The sequence below is a fragment of the Haliaeetus leucocephalus genome, unplaced genomic scaffold, assembly GCF_000737465.1.
Source record: "Haliaeetus leucocephalus isolate CR32 unplaced genomic scaffold, Haliaeetus_leucocephalus-4.0 Scaffold149, whole genome shotgun sequence".
NCBI lineage: Eukaryota > Metazoa > Chordata > Aves > Accipitriformes > Accipitridae > Haliaeetus > Haliaeetus leucocephalus.
Window position 1 is genome coordinate 360210 of NW_010972585.1, and position 19238 is coordinate 379447.

Genomic DNA, 19238 nt, shown 5'->3' on the forward strand with positions numbered 1-19238 from the left:
TGGAAGTGAGGAAATTCCCTGCCACGCTTCTCTGGCTCTTTGCAAGCTAATAAGTCTTAGAGCAGTTTTTAATGGAATGAGGAAAGCAAAGCCATTGATCATACTTAGTAGAAAAATAGCTGAAGTATGAATAGAAACAGCTTGGTTGAGAACTTGTCTCTGAAATACACAGTGGTCTCACAATCAGAAGCAGTCTTATTTGTTCTTGATGAAAAGTTTGGCTGAAATGAGAAAACTTTGAACAGTTAGGTCTAGGATCTAAGCCCAAAACAATGGATTTTCTCAGAAGATTACATCTAGAGCTTCTCCTTGAATTCTGCTCTTGCATCTGGCTCAAAGCATCTGCAAATGCATTTGCCAGAGACATGGTACAGACATGGAAACGTCTGTTCCAATAATGAAATGTAGCAGTCACTCAATGTACAAACTTTAAAGCTCACAGACTTAGCTGAAGATTACTTCACAACAGTAAGAATTGAACTTCTTAATGGGAAAGGGTGAACCCTGAAGAAAACCGTACCATTAGTAGAAGATCCAGAACCAAATAGACTGGGAGGGGGGGGAACCAACCAACAAACAATAAAAATTATACCACAAAAGAGAATGCACTAAACAAAAGCTAAAAAAAATTAGCCAGAACTGCCAAATGCTAGAGTTTACTGCCTACAAATTATTCTGGCACTGTAGTTAAGCATTTGAAGCTCTGACCTGGCCAGACAGTTGAGAGGAGTGAAGAGTCTTTGCATCGTGTGTGTGAGGGCTGACGGTACCCTCAAGAGTGCTACTGAAGATAAACACATCTTCAGTTTTGAGAACTTTGGCATATCCACAGCTTATTTTTGAAAGGGAAAGGTAAATGCCTATGCAAATACTATTTCACATATTGTATCAGAGGTAGAATTCCAGTGATCAATGCCAGAAGACTAATAAAAACAAACCAAGGAGTTTTCTTCCTCTTTAAAATAGAGCTCCTATCTATAGTGTCTCTTAGAGACATTGGTGGATGAGAGTATAAAGGCACCACTGTGACTAGCATCTCCAGGAAAGTTTCACAAACATTCACACAAATTGGAAACATTCATTGAGGTGCTGGAGCATGTCCAAACAAGAGCAACGAAGCCGGTGTGGGGCCTAGAGGACAAGTCTTATGAGGAGCGGCTGAGGGAACTGGGGTTGTTTAGTCTGGAGAAAAGGAGGTTAAGGGGAGACCTTATTGCTCTCTACAACTGCCTGACAGGAGGTTGTAGCGAGGTGGGGGTTGGTCTCTTCTCCCAGGTAACAAGGGATAGGACAAGAGGAAATGGCCTCAAGCTGCACCAGGGGAGGTTTAGACTGGATATTAGGAAAAATTTCTTCACCAAAAGGGTTGTCAAACACTGGAACAGGCTGCCCAGGGAAGTGGTTGAGTCACCATCCCTGGAGGTATTTAAAAGACAGGTAGATGTGGCGCTTAGGGACATGGTTTAGTGGTGGACTTGACAGCATTAGGTTTACAGTTGGACTTGATGATCTTAAAGGTCTTCTCCAACTTAAATGATTCTATGATTCATACAAAGCTTAGTGGGAATATTCATACAGCAAATTCAGATAGTTGTCTGTCTTTTGTCAGTAAAAACTAATACAATGAAATTAATTGAAAGAATATTCTTGTTGTAAATTCTTGATTTCAATGAGATAGCACCGAATAATTTTACATCACTAAAATTCTTAGCAATGAATTTGAAATAATCTAGAAATAAGCTAAATTTCCCTTTTTCCTAATAAATGTAAGAAAAAACAGCTGTAAATAAAATTCTTGCCTTACCCTATACACCACAATGACAGATACAATGAAGAATGCTTGGCTTCTCTGCAAGATCTTAAATCAAAACATTTATCAAAAGGCTAGAAAATAACCAAGAAGGAAAGTAAAAAGCTTGCTCAAAAAACATACTACCTTTAGTGCAATCCAAAAGAAACTAATGCTGCTGACAGCAACAAGTAAAAGCTAAAGCAGCCACCAAATGCCATTTGTATTTCTTCCAGATCAATACTACAAAAGAAAATAGACATGGCTATGCACGTAATAGAGTAGATAACAAGTTCCTACTAATAGTCTGGAGATACTTTGCAACAGTAAGCAGGAGAGAATACCACACTGGTGACAAAACTGATACTGCTGTTTAGTCACTGAATAAACACTTATTTTTACATATAAATACAATGAAAGGTCCCAAAGATGAGATCTAAAATCACAGATTTAAAAAAGAAAACTTAACTTGGTTTGACATAATATGATTTCTGCAGATTTCTCAAAAACCATACCAACTTTATCTATGTTTTTATAATCCATAACCTCAATTTAGTAGTGTTCCCAAAGGGCTAGACTCTCATGTGGGGAAAAATACTACCAGAATTCACACCTGAACTGATGACTAGAAAGACTAACAAAATTACCTACTCTGACTCACTGCAGCACACAGGTTGTAGAAATGCTCCTAAATTTTTTGCACCAACACCAGAACTTCTGCTTTGAACTACATGCATGCAAGAAGTGGAACAAACAACAGAACACCTCAGATTACCGAATACAGGCATATGCTAATTTTCCAGGAAAAAAAGCCATATGCAAACAGTTATAAATAAACCTCTTGTGGTTATGTCATGTCTACATTTTATTTTCCAATTTAAGTTCCTGGCTATAACTGAAGACTAGTACCAGCTTAGATAATTAATATTTAACTCACATGGCAACTCCTACATGCTTGGAGTTATTCTATTAGTACTGAGATGGTCCTTGCCGCGTACATGTTTAGATGAACTAAGTTTTAACTCATATGGCAACTCCTACATGCTTGGAGTTAGTCTATCAGTGTTGAGATGATCCATTCCAATGTACATGAGTCAGGGGGAGGGAGGGGCAGAATAACCTGAGAATGAAAGCAACAAGAAAGGAAATGTTTCAGAATTTATACCCTAATCATACACTGAACCCACTTTCCTCCAGAGAACTAACCAGAAATAAACTAACTAAAAGGAAAACAATAGGAACAAGAAAACCCTTCTCTTTTGCTATTAAGCTACATCACAAGTCCAAAGCATCTTCTTCCAATACCCAGTTTATATCAGGCACCACAAGGAGAATATTTTGCTAGTGTAAGAGGAAAGGGAGAAAAAAATAACAAAAAGCAACCTTGTACCAGACTTTACAGTAATACTATTAAATTATCATTGTGCAAATATTTAGACAACCTTATACATAAATAAAAAGGCTGAAAGTGATCATCCAGCACTTGTAGTCATACAGTCATTCATAATGAAGGCTATAAGTTTACTGAGCCATAATTATTCCTCATATAGAAATTATTCCCTACTATTGCTGTAACTCAAAAATATTACTACTTCTTGAAGAAAGAGAAGCATCTTGTCACATCATTAGAGAAAATAACCAAATGATTACACAACACTTAGAGCAAAACTGTTAACTTTAAGACCAAAGATAAGAAGAGGAGGTTCTTGTTCTTTGTAGACCCAGTCAACGTAACAGCACAGTAACAATTAAATTGAAACAAAAAAGCTTTAGGAACAGGCTTTTCTCACTACAAGAGCAGATAATTTTACTTTGAAGGTACTTTGCTGAGAATGTTTCATTTAGATCTAAGTTTTCAATCACTGCCATATTTTTTTAGTGATTTCTAATAGCTGATACTGAATGAGCAGGATGTGGAGAAAGTAACTTTCTACAGTTCTCAGAAGTTTGCATGAGACTGATATATTTTATGTCTTCAAGAAGCCCTAGTTTCCTACCTGCCACTTCCAACTTGCTTACAGGTCACCTGTTCCTTCTAAACATAACTGTAGATGAGAACACCAATTTTAAAAATCCCCTTTCAGCTTCTGGTCAGGATTGCTGAAATAGCACTGAAAATATGATATTGGGCACCCCTGCACGCGAGGCAGGTACAAAGAGCATGAAGCCTGCTGAAATGGCTCCACAGGTGAGTTCCTTGGCAAGAAAGCACTCTCACCCAGAGACTCCATCTCCACTTCAGGAAGCCCTGACATCTCCTACAAGATAAAGACACTCCACTGCAGAAAGCATGAGGAGCTCTACCAGGGCTTTCCAAAGGTGACTCCCCTAGGGACAGCTGGCAGAATTTCCTGCTGCTTTGAGTCACTTTGGACAGACCTCAACACAACAGTTGGACTCTTTAACCAGCCATGCTCAGCAGAGCATCCTTCATGTCTCTGTTGGCTTTCCTAACTCCTCCGGGCTTTCCAAGGGGGAGGGAGGCAGCAAAGGCACCTTCAGCCAAAGCACTCCTCTCTTCAGCCTGCCACCCTGCAGAGGTGACTTGGGAATATCTGTCTCTGTGTTAAACCCATCCAGGTGCTCAGGAGACTGAAGACTGCAGGAATCCACAATAAGCAAATCCCAAGAGTGCTCCTGTGGGAGTTTTAAAAGACTCTAAGAATCACAAAGCTGAGTACAAGAGCAGGGAAAGTTTCAGGTCATCTACAGTCCATTCTTCCATTCTAAGGAAGGATCAATTATATGCAAGTTATTGCTAGCAAATGATAGCTTAACCTGTCCTTAAAAACATCCACAGATGTCTCAGAAAGCCTGGCAAACTCCCAAAGAAAGTTGCTGCAATGTTTCACAAAAACCACAGGTCACCTGCATACTTGAGAACAAGTATCTTTCATCATACCTGGGAATAAATCTTATTTCTCCCGAATAAAAATACTGGGCAAACACAGGAGAAAAGAAGGACGTGCGGCGGGAGAGTTCTCACAGCAAAAATAGCTTGTTAGGGAAACAATGTAACCCCTGGAAAACTGTACCTTGGTTTTCTGCCTGTCTCAAAGCTTCAACCACGCAAGCTCTGGCAAATTTAGCTTAAGCTATCAGTGGTATCTGCTGATGTACTGAACTGAGAACAGGTAAAAAGTAGACAAATCTCCTGCCCTTGCAAAGGGGCATCAGATAGGTGGGACGGATAGCAGGGAGCAGCATCTTAAACCTCTGTGACAAACTCTAACAGAATTCATTTGTGAAGAATCTCAGTCATCTATGTCAGCAGCATAAATGCCAGCCATTCTAGGACTTGTACTGACTCCACATAACTGCCAAAAATGTAGCAAATCTAGAGTCCTTTATCCCTTTCGTACATAAGGAAGATGGTTTATATAAAAATATTATGTCTTTATTCAGCAGCTTAAAAAAAAATTTAAAAAATCAAATCTCAGATACACTTAAGTCCAAGCCAAATATGACAGAATTTGAATAGTTCTGCTGTTAACCCAAACCAAACTCATTTCTCAGATCACTGGATGGCTCATGGAATGGATAAACAGTCCCTGCATCTTCTACCACTCAGCTGAAATCCAGGATACACTGGGAGTCGCTGGCAATAACTACTATGTAATTCTTCTCAGTCACCTGTGCAGAAACAATTAATCAAGTAAATAGATGATAAAACTCCATCGCTCCAATAAGTTTATCCACAATGGCCCGTATCAGAGCAGCTACACAGGGGTGAAAAAGCCCAGTGAAACAACGGAATTATGTTTTTAGTCACAGACTAGGGACATCATTCAGAAACTCAGCTATGCTGAGTCTTTTCTATGTTGGTGCAACAGCCTTAGGGCAGCGAGGATGACTACTTAGGAAGAACATGTTTGCCTTCGCCAACTACTATACCTCTTAAAACACCTCTTATATGGAAATACCAACCTTAGTCTGGAAAAGAAAACCTGCCTGAAAAGAAAGGCAGCCAGAAGAATAAACTGAGCCTGCCTCTTTATGGTGACGATTTCTGAACTTTTAACACAAGCTCTGTTTCTGAGACCGCTTCCTACATTCAAGGTTCCAGTGTTAGTATCAGTTTCTAGTTGTGCACTACCCTCAGTTACCTGCATTCAAAGTACAATCAGATGCTCTCTGATTTATCACTTTAAACGTGAATGCTTTTAAAACAGCACTGTAAAGAACTGCATATAATCATCATACTCCATACCAAGATGCATTTTATTCACCTCTGTAAACTGAAACAGGGAGAGAAAGAGACTATTGTCAAGCATAATTATGCACTGCGCAAGTATCCTGGGAAGTTGGAATGTGCTTGTTTCTGACTGAAAACACTAACACTGTCTGGCACGGCTGTCCCAGCAGCAAGGTCCCTGGATCTTCTCCTGACATTGTAATGAACAACCTTATCACTCAGCCGCTCTCCTGTCATTACTGCAACAGCATCTTAAACTGTGGGATTCGGATGAGTCTCTAATAAACCTTGAAATGCACACAGAGGACAAATATTTCTAATAATTTCCAAATAAGGAACCTCATGAGGGAGGGCAGAAAGTAAGAAGTATATTAGACTGCTAATCCACCTCTAGATTCTCCCGCCTAGAAAAGGCCCTGATAGTTCTTGTAATTGTAATAGGCCCAATTCAAAGTAATAAGCAATGGTGGTAAAAATATTCAAAGTATTTTTCAGGGATTAATTAAAATAATTCAAAGCAGAAAAATCAGTACATCAACAAAAAAATTAAATTTTTCATCTACTGTATTATTTCAAAAATAAACATATGCACTACCTGGGAGGCAAATTTCAATAGTTACAAATATTGTACACACTCAAAAATGTAATTCTTAACTTCAACTGGTAATGTTACTGGATTCTTCACTTACATTTTCCTGTTTAAAAGAGCAAAGAATGGGCAAATTTCACAGTAAAACTAAAAGCAAGTGTTAAAGCTGTATAAATGTTCTGAGAAATTCAAGCTAAAGCTGTTACCAGAAAGTATATAAAGTGAACACTATATTCAGTATTTAATACATTTTAAATTACCATCTCTGGCTGGGTGCATACTACATTTGCCACATTTCTGTGTTAAAGAAAGCATTTCACTTTTTCAGTATTAAAATAGACTCTTTTAAGATGCTATATAAATTAAGCATGAAGTAACTGCTTGTTCCTATGCGCTACAGGAGATTTCCTCATGCATTAATGGAACTTATATATAAAATAAGACAATTAGAAAATCTTGAAACAGTTTGTTACATATTTTAGCAGCTTGTTTTCTGCATTTGTAATACTATTTTTAATTCCTTCTGACAATACAGAAATATAAAGAAAATGGAAAGACTTCATTGTACAGCTCTGAAGGGATGCTAAATTTCAAAGAATTTGGAGGGTGGAGTGAAGAACACAGATAGTGTGAATAACATAAGTAAGTACTATTTAAACTGTGAGCTTCCTGGAGCTTGTTCACTGAAATGAGGATGGTTAATCTTAAGTATCCAGTAAATTCCATGGATCAGCTGAAAAGTCTTCTGACGCACAGATTAAAGAACTTTCACCAGGCATCCCTAGTTCATGCATGGGGTAACTGCTTCAAAACACCATGTACTAAATCTGTATAGGTAGAGAACACTCTCTACAAATCCTGGTAGCATAATTCTAAATTGTTGAGTGTGTTAAATTTAAATAAAGTTAATCCAAAAAAAGGCCAAATTATTTGTGTGAGTTCTCATAGTAGAATACACAGAACAAAGGGTAAAGAAGTGATCATGAAAATTGCAAAGGTTTTCTTTTTGTGCTTATTATTATTTTTACTGCAGTATCATGTTGAGACTCTATTTAGTGCTAGATGCTGAATAAAGACATTACTCCTGCCCTGAAGATCTTATTTAGCTTTAGAGGCCACATCCCAAGTAACTGTGCAATCCTGACCTCCTGGTACCAGACTCACCTAATACTAGAGATCAGAAGGAGGAAATGCTGATTATGTGACTTGGTTGGTTGGGTTTTTCCTAACTAAGACAAAATGCCATTTCCTTTTTTTGAACAAAACAAATTATTTTCCCCTTAAAATGAGAGAGATATACATTTAACATAAAAATGTTCAGTCAAGTATGTAGTTCTAGTGTTACTATTCTGGCTGATCTGTTCAGCTATTTGTTCCATTTTATTATTGTGGGCTTTCGACAGAAGAGCTGGAAAAAGTACACATTTGCATATCTCCACATCACCAGCATTTCTACATTAACAGCATGTACTATACAGCTCATACTTTTAGTGCATAGCACTTAAGACATTTCATTTTGTACTCTTCCATGCCAATTTTTCTTTTCTAATTTTCATTTTATATACAATTACATTTTAAACTATGTTTTAAATGCTTAATTTTATCAAATTATTAACACCTATGTCTCGATATTTATGGAATGCATTAATGAAGCAGAATACATTATTTATACTTTCAGCATTAGAATAGGAATTGAAAATTCAAAGGACCATTTTAGATCCATTTCTTGTCCTCAATAAAAACATTAATATACCAGGCATACTGGAAACTTTGTAAAAGGAAGCCTGGGGACACAAAATATACAAATAAAGGTAAACTGTGCTAGGTATACAACAGAACTATGTATCAAAAGAGAGTTTAAGGTCAAATCTAAGTATCAAACTAGCATTTCAGTGACTAGCAGACAAGCTGCATGGATTGAAATTTCAGATAGAAGTAAAAAGTTTTGCTGCATATTGCTACTTGCCCAACCATGATAGTGACACCAATCGCAACAGGGGCATCACCTAACAGACATCAGAGATGTAGCAAAGGCAGAGCATTCAGTTGTATTAAACATGATGTAGATGGAACAAACATCATAAATATGACTTTTTTAGATCCCACTGATTTTTTAGATCAGAGGTTGTTTCATGGTTAGCATCACAAAACAAGAAATACAAGCCATGACATGCTTGCACTGAGGAATGTGTAGAGCCGGTCCAAGACCTCCCAGTGAAAAGTGCCACTGAAGCAGTAACTATAATGTACTTAAAATCAGTACCACTGCATGAGTAACAAAGGACAAGAAAAATCACCACAGTTGTGCTTATCTTCAGAAGGTGGAAATATGTAAAAATGAGGATGACTGTTAAAAAAGCCAGAAGGGGCTCCTAAACCAACTGAATTCTTACAGGCAGTAGTAGAGACTACTGAAGGATACCATATTGGAAGCACAGTGCCAGAGTACACAACTTACTAAAGCAACCTGGTGCAGGGTAAAGTGTAATCAGCTGACTAAACAACTAAGTCATTAAGTCACTAAGCAGAGGTTCAGTTTAAAATGAAAGTAACTATGGAAGAAGATATGGTACAAACACAGAAATTAACATATCGCCTAGGCTCCGTGGTATTCACCCAAGCGTTCTAATGAAATACAGGATGAAGTAGCCAAATAACTACAACTTTTTTCATACCTAAACACTGGAGCTGACAAATGCAACGCCAAGCCTGAGAAACAAAAAAGTTCTGGGGAATACATTTGGATAAGCCTGAGATTTGATAATAGAAAGTATAATAAAGGACAGAATTAGTGGACATCTCACTAAATACGATCCATCAGTGAAGAGCCAATATAGCTTCTGTAAAGGCAAGTCCCACTTTACAAACCTGCTGAAGTTCTCTGCAGGGGTTACAACCTTATGCACAAGAGTGATCCAGCTCACACAGCCTACTCACTTTAAACGGGCTTTAAACAAAATTCCTCACCAAAGGCTTTTCAGGAAACTAAGCTGCCAAGACATAAAAGCAAAGGTTGTGGTATGGAAAAATAACTAATTAAAATAGAGGAACCAGAAGACAGGAGTTCAGACTCAGCTCTCACAATGGAGGGAAGGCACTTGCACAGGGGGCTGTACTGGGAACTGTCCTTTTTAACACATGCAAAAGTAACATAGCAAGGGAGAAGGAGAAAAGGATGGCAGTACATCAGCGAGTTGACAAAGTCTACTGATGGTACATACTTATTGAAGGTAGTAAGGATGAGTGCCTTAAAAAACAACAAAAACACCTTATCAGTCTGAGTGATCAGGTAATAAAATGGCTGGTGAAATTCAATTTAGATTCATGTAAAATGATACATGTATGGAAAGCTAATCCTAGCTTCATATATAAAACAAGAGGCTCTGAGTAGACCAGTAACACTAAGGAGCAGAAGAGTGGGGTTATGCTAGATAATTCCATAAAAGCATCAGCTCAATGCCTGGTCATACTAAAAAAGCAAATTAGGAAATTCAAGAAGCATTATGAAAATTAGGAAATACTAGGAAAGGAAAAGAGTATAAACTAGAAAAAGGTCATTCTATGTAATTCTATAAACTTATGTTTGTTCCATACTTTAAATATTGCATGAAGCTTTTGCCTTTTCCTCTCAATAGAGGACACAGTAGAAGTAGAAAGGGTTCTGAGAGGTCAAGAACGACCTACGGTCTGAATTGCCCCCGTACAAGGAATGCTCAAATAGATTGGGACTCTTCTGTTTGCAAAAAATGTGAGTTTGGGAGCTGCTATGACAGAGATCTACAAAATCTTTAGTGGCAACATCTTAGAGATTAAGTATTCACAGTTTCTTCCAATAAAACAAACAAATGGATATCACATAGAGGCAGGAGGAGGCAGGTTCAAAGCAAACATGGTAGGACTCCAAACAACGAGCAGCAGCCCCCTGGACTCTGTGCTGGGGACACTGAATGCAAGAAGTTCACATGATGAGGTCAAGGAAAAACAGACAAGCACTTGTGAGAGAGATTCACTGCAGGTAGCTAAACAGACTAACCCCCAAAAGTTTACAAAATCTTCATGCCGAAAATGCTCAGAAGCTGAAAGAATATTAGAAGTATCATATGGGCTAATCCTAGTCTCACTCTTCTCTAGGCATCTGCTGGTGGCTACTGTTGAAGTAAGACTACTAAACAAGATAGTTTGGTACAGCATTCATTATTTGGTTAGCTACTTGGGTGCAACACTTTCTGCAAACTACTAACAAACAATTCACATTACAAAGGGTGAGATAAGGGGGTACAATCGTATCTAATAACCTTACATAAGCTTAAATATTTAAAAGATAAGCACTCAAATTGCATTCCACCATCCCTGAACTCATGTTCGTGCAGAAATTCCTATCCTTAGAAGCCCAAACCGTTCTTGCAACTTAGTTACTGAACCTATGAAAGCTAGGTAAGATTACTCGTACGCTAAATAGTTTATTTATAATCATTTATTTGAAATAATCTTTCTTCTGGATTTTACGTAGTCTCCTTTTTTTATTTCCTGTTCAAAACCCATGTACATTTATTCTCATCTTTTATCAATAAAACTGTAATTTCTAAATATTTTCTGTATATTACTGTAACACATTCATTTGTCATATCATGGCTGTATTTTTCTCCTCCTGATTTTGTCATTAGATTGCACCATTAAGTACAAGATTATGTAAAATTCCTGTTATCTACTATGAAAGCCCAGTCCACTTGAGACACATGCCTTGAATGTTTGTATCTTCCAAGTTAATATCCAATGGGCAACAAAGGAAAAAAGGTTTAAAAAAAAAAAAAAAAACAACAAAAAAAACCTGAAGCCTAAACCATTATACTGGCACTGAAAACCTTGACATACCATTCTGCAGAAGGGAACCTTTTAATCAGAACTTGAACTTCCTTCACGTTATACACAGAAGGTCAGCTTACTTTAGAGTAAACCTCTCAGATGGAAGAATTTATAGAATATGGGTGATGTTCATCATTCCTTCTGTTAATACAGTGCTTCAGAGCCACAGCTGTAGACAAAGGCTCTATTGTGCTGCTCTGTGTTGCTCAAACAGCAGCATACAGCCAGACTTAGGTAAGAAAGTCCAACATGACCAATCCTATCATATGATTTTTCTTTAACCAAGTTCCATTGGACATCTACTGCAGGGCTATAAAAGATAAAACTTTAATTGAAAGCTATTTCAGAACGACACAACTCTGTATAGTTAAACACTCCTTCGAATTGCCAATCTAAATGTATTCATGCCCAACCTTACAGATATTTGTTCTTTTGCCAGAACCATCGTTTATCTTAAGTAATTCTTCTTCCTTCAGTATTTACCCTCTGATGTACTTACATGGGAAGGGGTGTCACAACTCCTTTAAACTTTAACTTTGTACATCAAATAAATCACTCTCCTAGTCCTTAGCTGCATGTATTACAATCTTAATGTATCATTCCTGAATACAAAATTTTACATTAGATCTTTCCAGTGCTTTATAAAATGGCACTATTTTATTCCTAGCTATTTCAGAAATACTTCATCTAATACAGCCTAATATCAAATGTGCCTTTTACAGAATTCAGATTCATTTTTGCTTGGCAATTATCATGTGGGTTGGCTAGCGCTTCTCAGGTTTTCTCATGCACTCTTCTACTGATAAATGTAAAAATGCTTTTTTTTGACATTTGCACTTTCTATTACATTTCACCCTAATCAATTCAGTCTTCAGAATTATTCAATCTTTCCTCTATAATAGGATCTTTCACTATTTAATGATGTTTTTCACTGCCTCATCTACAAATTCCATCAACATCTTCCCACTTTCTTTGTACTGATTAAGACTGGTATCTCCAAGAGTCTTGCAACAGGAAGCAAGAAAATAAGAGACAGAAGAACATAGACACAAATACTGGCATTAGTATCGCCTATGCCTGTTTAGGTAGGTATTTGACAACAAATCATAGGGACAGTTTTGATGGACTTTAATGAAGTATTTTTACAAATATTAAATAGTGAATACCATTAACATGACCATGACAAGCAACACAGTTCTGTATGACTACACATGCAAATTGCACCTGGAAAGTTTTCTTGACATACACACTGTCCATTTTGTAATATACTATGCACTGGAAACCTTTTAATTTTTTTTTTTTATTGCTTGTGTTTCTTTTCCATTAAAAAGACATTCAACAGGAATCAAAGATAAGGCTGCTTTCAGAATCTTTAAAGAGAATTTTTTATATAACTGAAAAATGGAATCTTTTATTCTGTAACAGATGTGCCTGAAGTGTTCTCACTGAATTAACTGTACCACTTTTAACAGCTCTTGCTAAAGTGTATCCAAGGGTCAGATCCAAATAAAGGTGTGTGTAACAAATTAGGTGGCTAGCTCTATGGATGGAATTCACAGGTTCCATTTAGTACATTCCTTGTTGTCCTGGTTTAGGCTGGAATACAGTTAATTTTTTTCTTATTAACTGGTATAGTGCTGTGTTTTGGATTTAGGATGAGAACAATGTTGGTAACACACTGATGTTTTAGTTGTTGCTAAGCAGTGTTTATACTAAGTCAAGGACTTTTCAGCTTCTCATACTACCCCACCAGCAGAGGCTGGGGGTGCACAAGAAACTGGGAGGGGACACAACAAGGGCAGCTGACCCAAACGAGCCAAAGGCATATTCCATACCATATTACCTCATGCCCAGTATATAAACCGGGGGAGTTGGCCTGGGCGGATTGCTGCTCAGGAACTAACTGGGCATCGGCCAGTGAGTGGTGAGCAATTACATTGTGCATCACTTGTTTTGTATATTCTCTTCTTATTAGCAGTATTATTTTACCTTCCTTTTCTGTCCTATTAAACTGTCTTTATCTCAAGCCACGAGTTTTACTTTTTTTTTCCCCAATCCTTTCCCCCATCCCACTGCGGGGGGGGGGGGGGGGGGGGGGGGGGGAGTGAATGAGCAGCTGTGTGGTGCTTAGTTGCTATAGACTTGTCTATTCAAATTGTCTATACACTGTATGTACATTAGGTATAGAAAAATAGTATTCACAATACTCAGTATCCTGAGTAGAGGAAATATGTACAACCACCAAAACGAAATGTGCAAGAGAAATGTTTCTGAAATTTTACCTCTTTTATGGATTTAGATACCTAAGCTACACTTGAAATAAGCACCTCAAATTAAGTTAAACATTTCCCACATTTAGTTTTCTCAACCATATTATCCGTATCCAGACAATTAGATTAATTGATGTCATTACCCATTTCTTACATAACAGCCTAGGCACTAAGAGGAAACACAGGTTCACTAAGCAGAAACTCCCCATCTATTCAGACCCATCCTTCTCACTTTCTAGTAGAATGCCTTAAGCACCAGGACGGAATCATAGAATCACTCAGGTTGGAAAAGACCTTTACGATCATCGAGCCCAACTGTCAACCATGCCCACTAAACCATGTCCTGAAGTGCCTTGTCTAGGCGCTTTTTAACACCTCCAGGGATGGTGACTCAAACACTTCCCTGGGCAGCCTGTTCCAATGCCTGACAACCCTTTTAGTAAAGAAACTTTTCCTAATATCCAATCTAAACCTCCCCTGCCGCAACTTGAGGCCCTTTCCTCTTGTCCTATCTCCAGCCACCTGACAGAAGAGACCAGCACCCACCTCACTACGACCTCCTGTCAGGCAGTTGTAGAGAGCGATAAGGTCTCCCCTCAACCTCCTTTTCTCCAGGCTAAACAACTCCAGTTCCCTCAGCTGCCCCTGATAAGACTTATGCTCCAGGCCCCACACTAACTTGGTTGCCCTTCTCTGGACACGCTCCAGCACCTCAAAGGATACAGGCATTACTACCCTGTATGTTTCTGAAATCCAGCCAAGAAAAAAATGCTGTGGTTTGGGCTTAACTCCTTACTGTCTGTGCATCGAATGTGTTCAGTTTATTCCTCCTGGTTTGCTTTCTTGGAAGAATGCAGCAATACAAATGTCCACCCATGGTTTCTAAACAGCCTTTACTGGAAAGTCAAGACACCTAAGCATGCTGATGGCTGTACCTCCAGGCCTGGGCTCAGCACAGTCTTCAAAGTTTTTGAAAGTTTTTACTAGAAACTTTACACACTGGTGATAGTTAGATTTTTCAGTTATTCATATCACTCTCTTGACCCTGGAAATCTGAATTCCACGCAAACTCAAAGCTGGGAAGGTATGTTAGGGGAGAATAGCTGTATACATGCCTTCCCTGTTCTTACACTTTGCCAGTGCCATAGACAGAGTATGAGATTTGTTTCCTCCATTTCGGCTTGGCTCTGCACAGCTCTTAAGCAGCACTTCACACATCTGTGTGTTTCTGGAAATACACTGTTCAGTTCTACAAATTTAATTAAGTTGGATATTTTACATGTATTTTTCCTAACATTAGTGATTTTTTTTTTTTCTAACTTTACTGTTACTCTACGTTAACAACCTCAAAATTAATGCTTTGTCTGGAAGGATGGTATTTTCTACTTCAGGAAACATTTCAAGTATAGAAGACAAATATATTTATCGCCTCAAAAACTAGCTGTCATTTGCCATGATAATTAAATATGTGTAATGCAGTGATGATAGGAAATGTCAATAATAATTTCTTCAGCACCATACTTTCTTTAATACTTTTAACATATGATGAACATATACATTTTTATATACCTGTGCTTAATCAAACACAGTCTCTAAAATTTTAAAGTGCCATTTATTTTTAATATACTTATTCTCTAATCCCCCCGCCATAGTAGATTATCCCACTGTAAGGCATATCTCAACAAAATCATATGTTTTAAGGCTTCTGACAGTTTCTGTGGCTACTTCTATCTTGAGTCAAGGTTGTACATATGTTGTATGTACAGTTGCACATAAAAAGATTTCTTCCATCCCTCTTCCTCCTTATGAAGAGAAATATATGGAGCTTACTATCAACAGGCAAAAGCAACTTTACATCGTAAAGGAATTTTTAAAGCTTATGAAAATAATTACTGCAGTATAATAAAAGCTATGCCATTACAACTGTAGGGCATTCTCCAGTTCTGCAACACAGAATATATATAAGCATACAGATGCAAGTGGACACACACAACACAAAACCAGCTGAAGGACAGATTTCTTGTCACAACATGGTAATATTGTGAATTGAAGCCCTTACTATACAAGATAGTTTTGTGAGTCTTGTCGGTCAATTTTTTGCCACCTGTAAGTATCCAAATTTCTAGAGCCTTATGTCTACATTTGAATTATAAAAAGAACAAAACCACACACCCCCAAACAAGCAAACCACAAATTATTCTTCACTTTACTTCCCAAAGTGCAGTTCTGTTAGTGCTTAGAAGATTTTCTAAGAGTGCCAACACTTTATTTACTGTTAGGAAGTAAAAATGGCTTCTATCATTCCTTTTTATCACTCCATCTATTAACACCATTTCTTGGTGGTAGTAGAAGATTTGAAACAAACAAACAAACCACCAAGTGTAGACCAAGGCATAGAGAAAATATTTTTGATTTGTGACTTGCTTAGGCACACCCTTGTGAAAATAAATCTGGCTTAATCCTCTTGCCTGAAAAAATCTGAAACCTCTTTTCAAGCACTTTAAAAATGCAGTCTCTCTTTAATAAGCACTAGCAGTGAAAGCAGCCCTATGGAATGAACATTTCAACCAATCTGCCTTAAATATTCATTGTATCTACTAGATTAATGAAAAAGGAATAAATATTCGCATGATAAGCTGTTTCCACGGATAAAATTAACATTTGTTCAGGAAGCAGTGCTACTCCTTCCACAAACATCCTAGGAGACTTCTGTGGAGCAACCTTCCCAACAGTTCTGGCAAAGAAACGCCAGCTGACTCTGAGGAGGAAAGTAAGGGAAAATTATGAAGCTCTTCTTCCCTAGAAGACAGATCCAAGGGATACAGTTTGCAAAAGAACTGATAGTTAATTTAAGACTATGAAAGTAGCATTTGGTCAGATCTGTGAACAACCGAGAACACAGGATGATCTCATGGCTAACCTAAAAAGTGAATTTATCTTTACTTCAGACAAATTCAGAATCCTAAATCAAACCCTTCCAACAACCCTGGGCAACATATGTATTTGAAAAGAGTTTTACAGAAATTCTGGACTTGGGCATATACCTCTGATTATCAACTAATACCAAAAATAGAATACATAGTGAAGTAGTTATGACAATAATTTTTTTCAACACAATGTATCTCACTCTCAATTTTGCAGGGTGCTCTTCAACCTGCCTCCAGTAGAAGGAGTCTCTTCAAGAACAGGGACTCCCAATTAATGGTACATGTACCTCTTACAATACCTTCAGTTCTTGAGAGCTGTACACAGTCCAACACAAAACAAAAAAAACCAAACCCCCAAAAACCAGCTTGGGAAAGAGTATCTTAAAATGTGGATTCTGAAAACTGATATAGAAAGATCATAGTCACCCTACCTTAATTAGTTGATTATAGACAGATGAACTAACAGAAACAGATCCACATTTAATTTTTCTTCTTCCAGGTAGATCATAATATAACTAGTTACAAAAGGCCATTTCATCCTTTCCTTGGGTGATGTTACCAAGATAAAGCACCATTACAAGCCAACCCTAAAGAACTGAGTTGTATTTACATAATCCTAAAAGCAAACAAAGATCAAGAATTTGTGAGGAAAAGGAAACACTACTGTTTCTAAACCTTCCTGAAATGAAAAGGCTTGGGAGAAGTACTATTTCCTTCTTTTTGAAAGTTACTCCCATCAGTAGAAGGCACAAGCATCATCACACCCCAATTACTCTCTTTTGTTACTGATATGCACGCTTACCTACATTTTTCTAAGACACTAGTATTTATTGGCATAACCTAGAGGGTAGGCTCACACATTGTTTCATAGCCTAGATGCCAATTCTGCTAAACAAAATTAAAAAAAAAAAAAAAAAAGCATACACACCAGAACTGTAGTCATAAACATATACATAGAGTCCTTAGTGTTATGACTGTGACTGTGCCAAGCAGCAAGATTAAAAGCATGTAAAATGATTACATCCTATTTTTTAATAAGCTAAGGAAATATACAGGTTTTTTTTAAGAAAGTTTAAGATGTCATAGCTAAATTAGCAGACATAAAACTGCTTTAAAATTACTACTTTAAAAAAAAAAAAATCAATTAAGAGTAATAAGGTTACCATACAAAGAATAAAAGATGTGAAGGCTGTATGTAGTTTTTTGAAATCATTATGTAATGCAGTTATTCAGTGTTGCAATACAGACCACAAACTGGTCTAGGACAAGGTTATCATCCCAATTCTATTAAGATAAAATCATGATGAAAATCATGAAACAAAAATGTATAATGTACAATTTTATAAAGCCCACCCTATAAAATAAGATATATTTACCATGTCACACAAAAATATGAGATACGTATTCCAGAGAAAAAAAGCCGAAGTTTGCTTTTGGCATCTTTGTAGATGATTACCTACCTTTTTCTTCCTGCTCTCCTTTTAGCAAAGGAGAGCTGAAGATTTCAGATAGCTAACTCAGGTATTATTTAAATATAAAAGAAAAAGAATGCATGAGATCCCAACTGTCGTATTAAAATAAAACTTCATGCTCTATTACAATGTCTGAAAGGAAGCCTCTCAATTAGAAATAAGAGATCACAGATTCCCTATCCCAAAAGCCTGTGGAAATCCCAATTCTACAAGCTGATCTAAAAAGAATGTTTCTGTAGTCCTACTCAGTCAAAATAATTTGTAGGAATGAGACCAAAAGTCAAACAGATATAAATTTATTAAAGACAGAAGGAATTAAAAAAGAATACATACTGTGGTCAAGACTGACAGTCCTTATTTTGTACATACAAGGCATTAATGACAATGGGTTTTGTCTTGATTAAAAAAAAAAAGAGGAGGGGAGATTATATTCAGGGGTCCAGAGTTCCTACGTAGGGCTAGTTCTCCCTCTGTACCTAATTTTTACCTGCTATCTGTAGGATGAGTAGTTTGCATTTTTGCTGTATTTTATCACAGTGATGACAAGCCTCCACAGGCAGGTTGGTTGTGGTCTTTGTTTTGTTTTGTTTGGTGGTGGGTTTTTTGGTTGGTTTGGTTTGGTTGTTAGTTTTTTGGTTTGGATTTTTTGTTTGTTTGCTTGTTTTCCCCCAAAAAAGCTTACACAAGCTTTTTGATATCACTATCTATTGTGCAGAGCCTTTCTTTCCATTATTTTAAAGCCTTTTACAGAAAAAAACATTCATACACTCTCAAAATACCCAGCTCAGTTTCCTGTTTCTGAGAGTGGCTACATATGAATGTCTAAGGAAGCCATCTAAGAACAGTGCAAGTAAAAACACATTTCTGTTACATCTTAGCAACTTTTCACCACCAGCAATTTAGGTACTCCCTAAATTATAAATTGTATCCACATTAGTGATTCCTAACTGGCTATCTAATAATTTTCCTAAGGCTTAGGACAAGTCATACTGTCAGCATACACATCCAGAAGCAACTAATGTCAAAACTTAAGCATTACATGAAAAATTACTCCCTTGTTTTAAAACATTTGCATCATAATTTCATTACGCTGAACACTAGCCTACTTCAGAAAGCAGCTTCTCAGCCACATT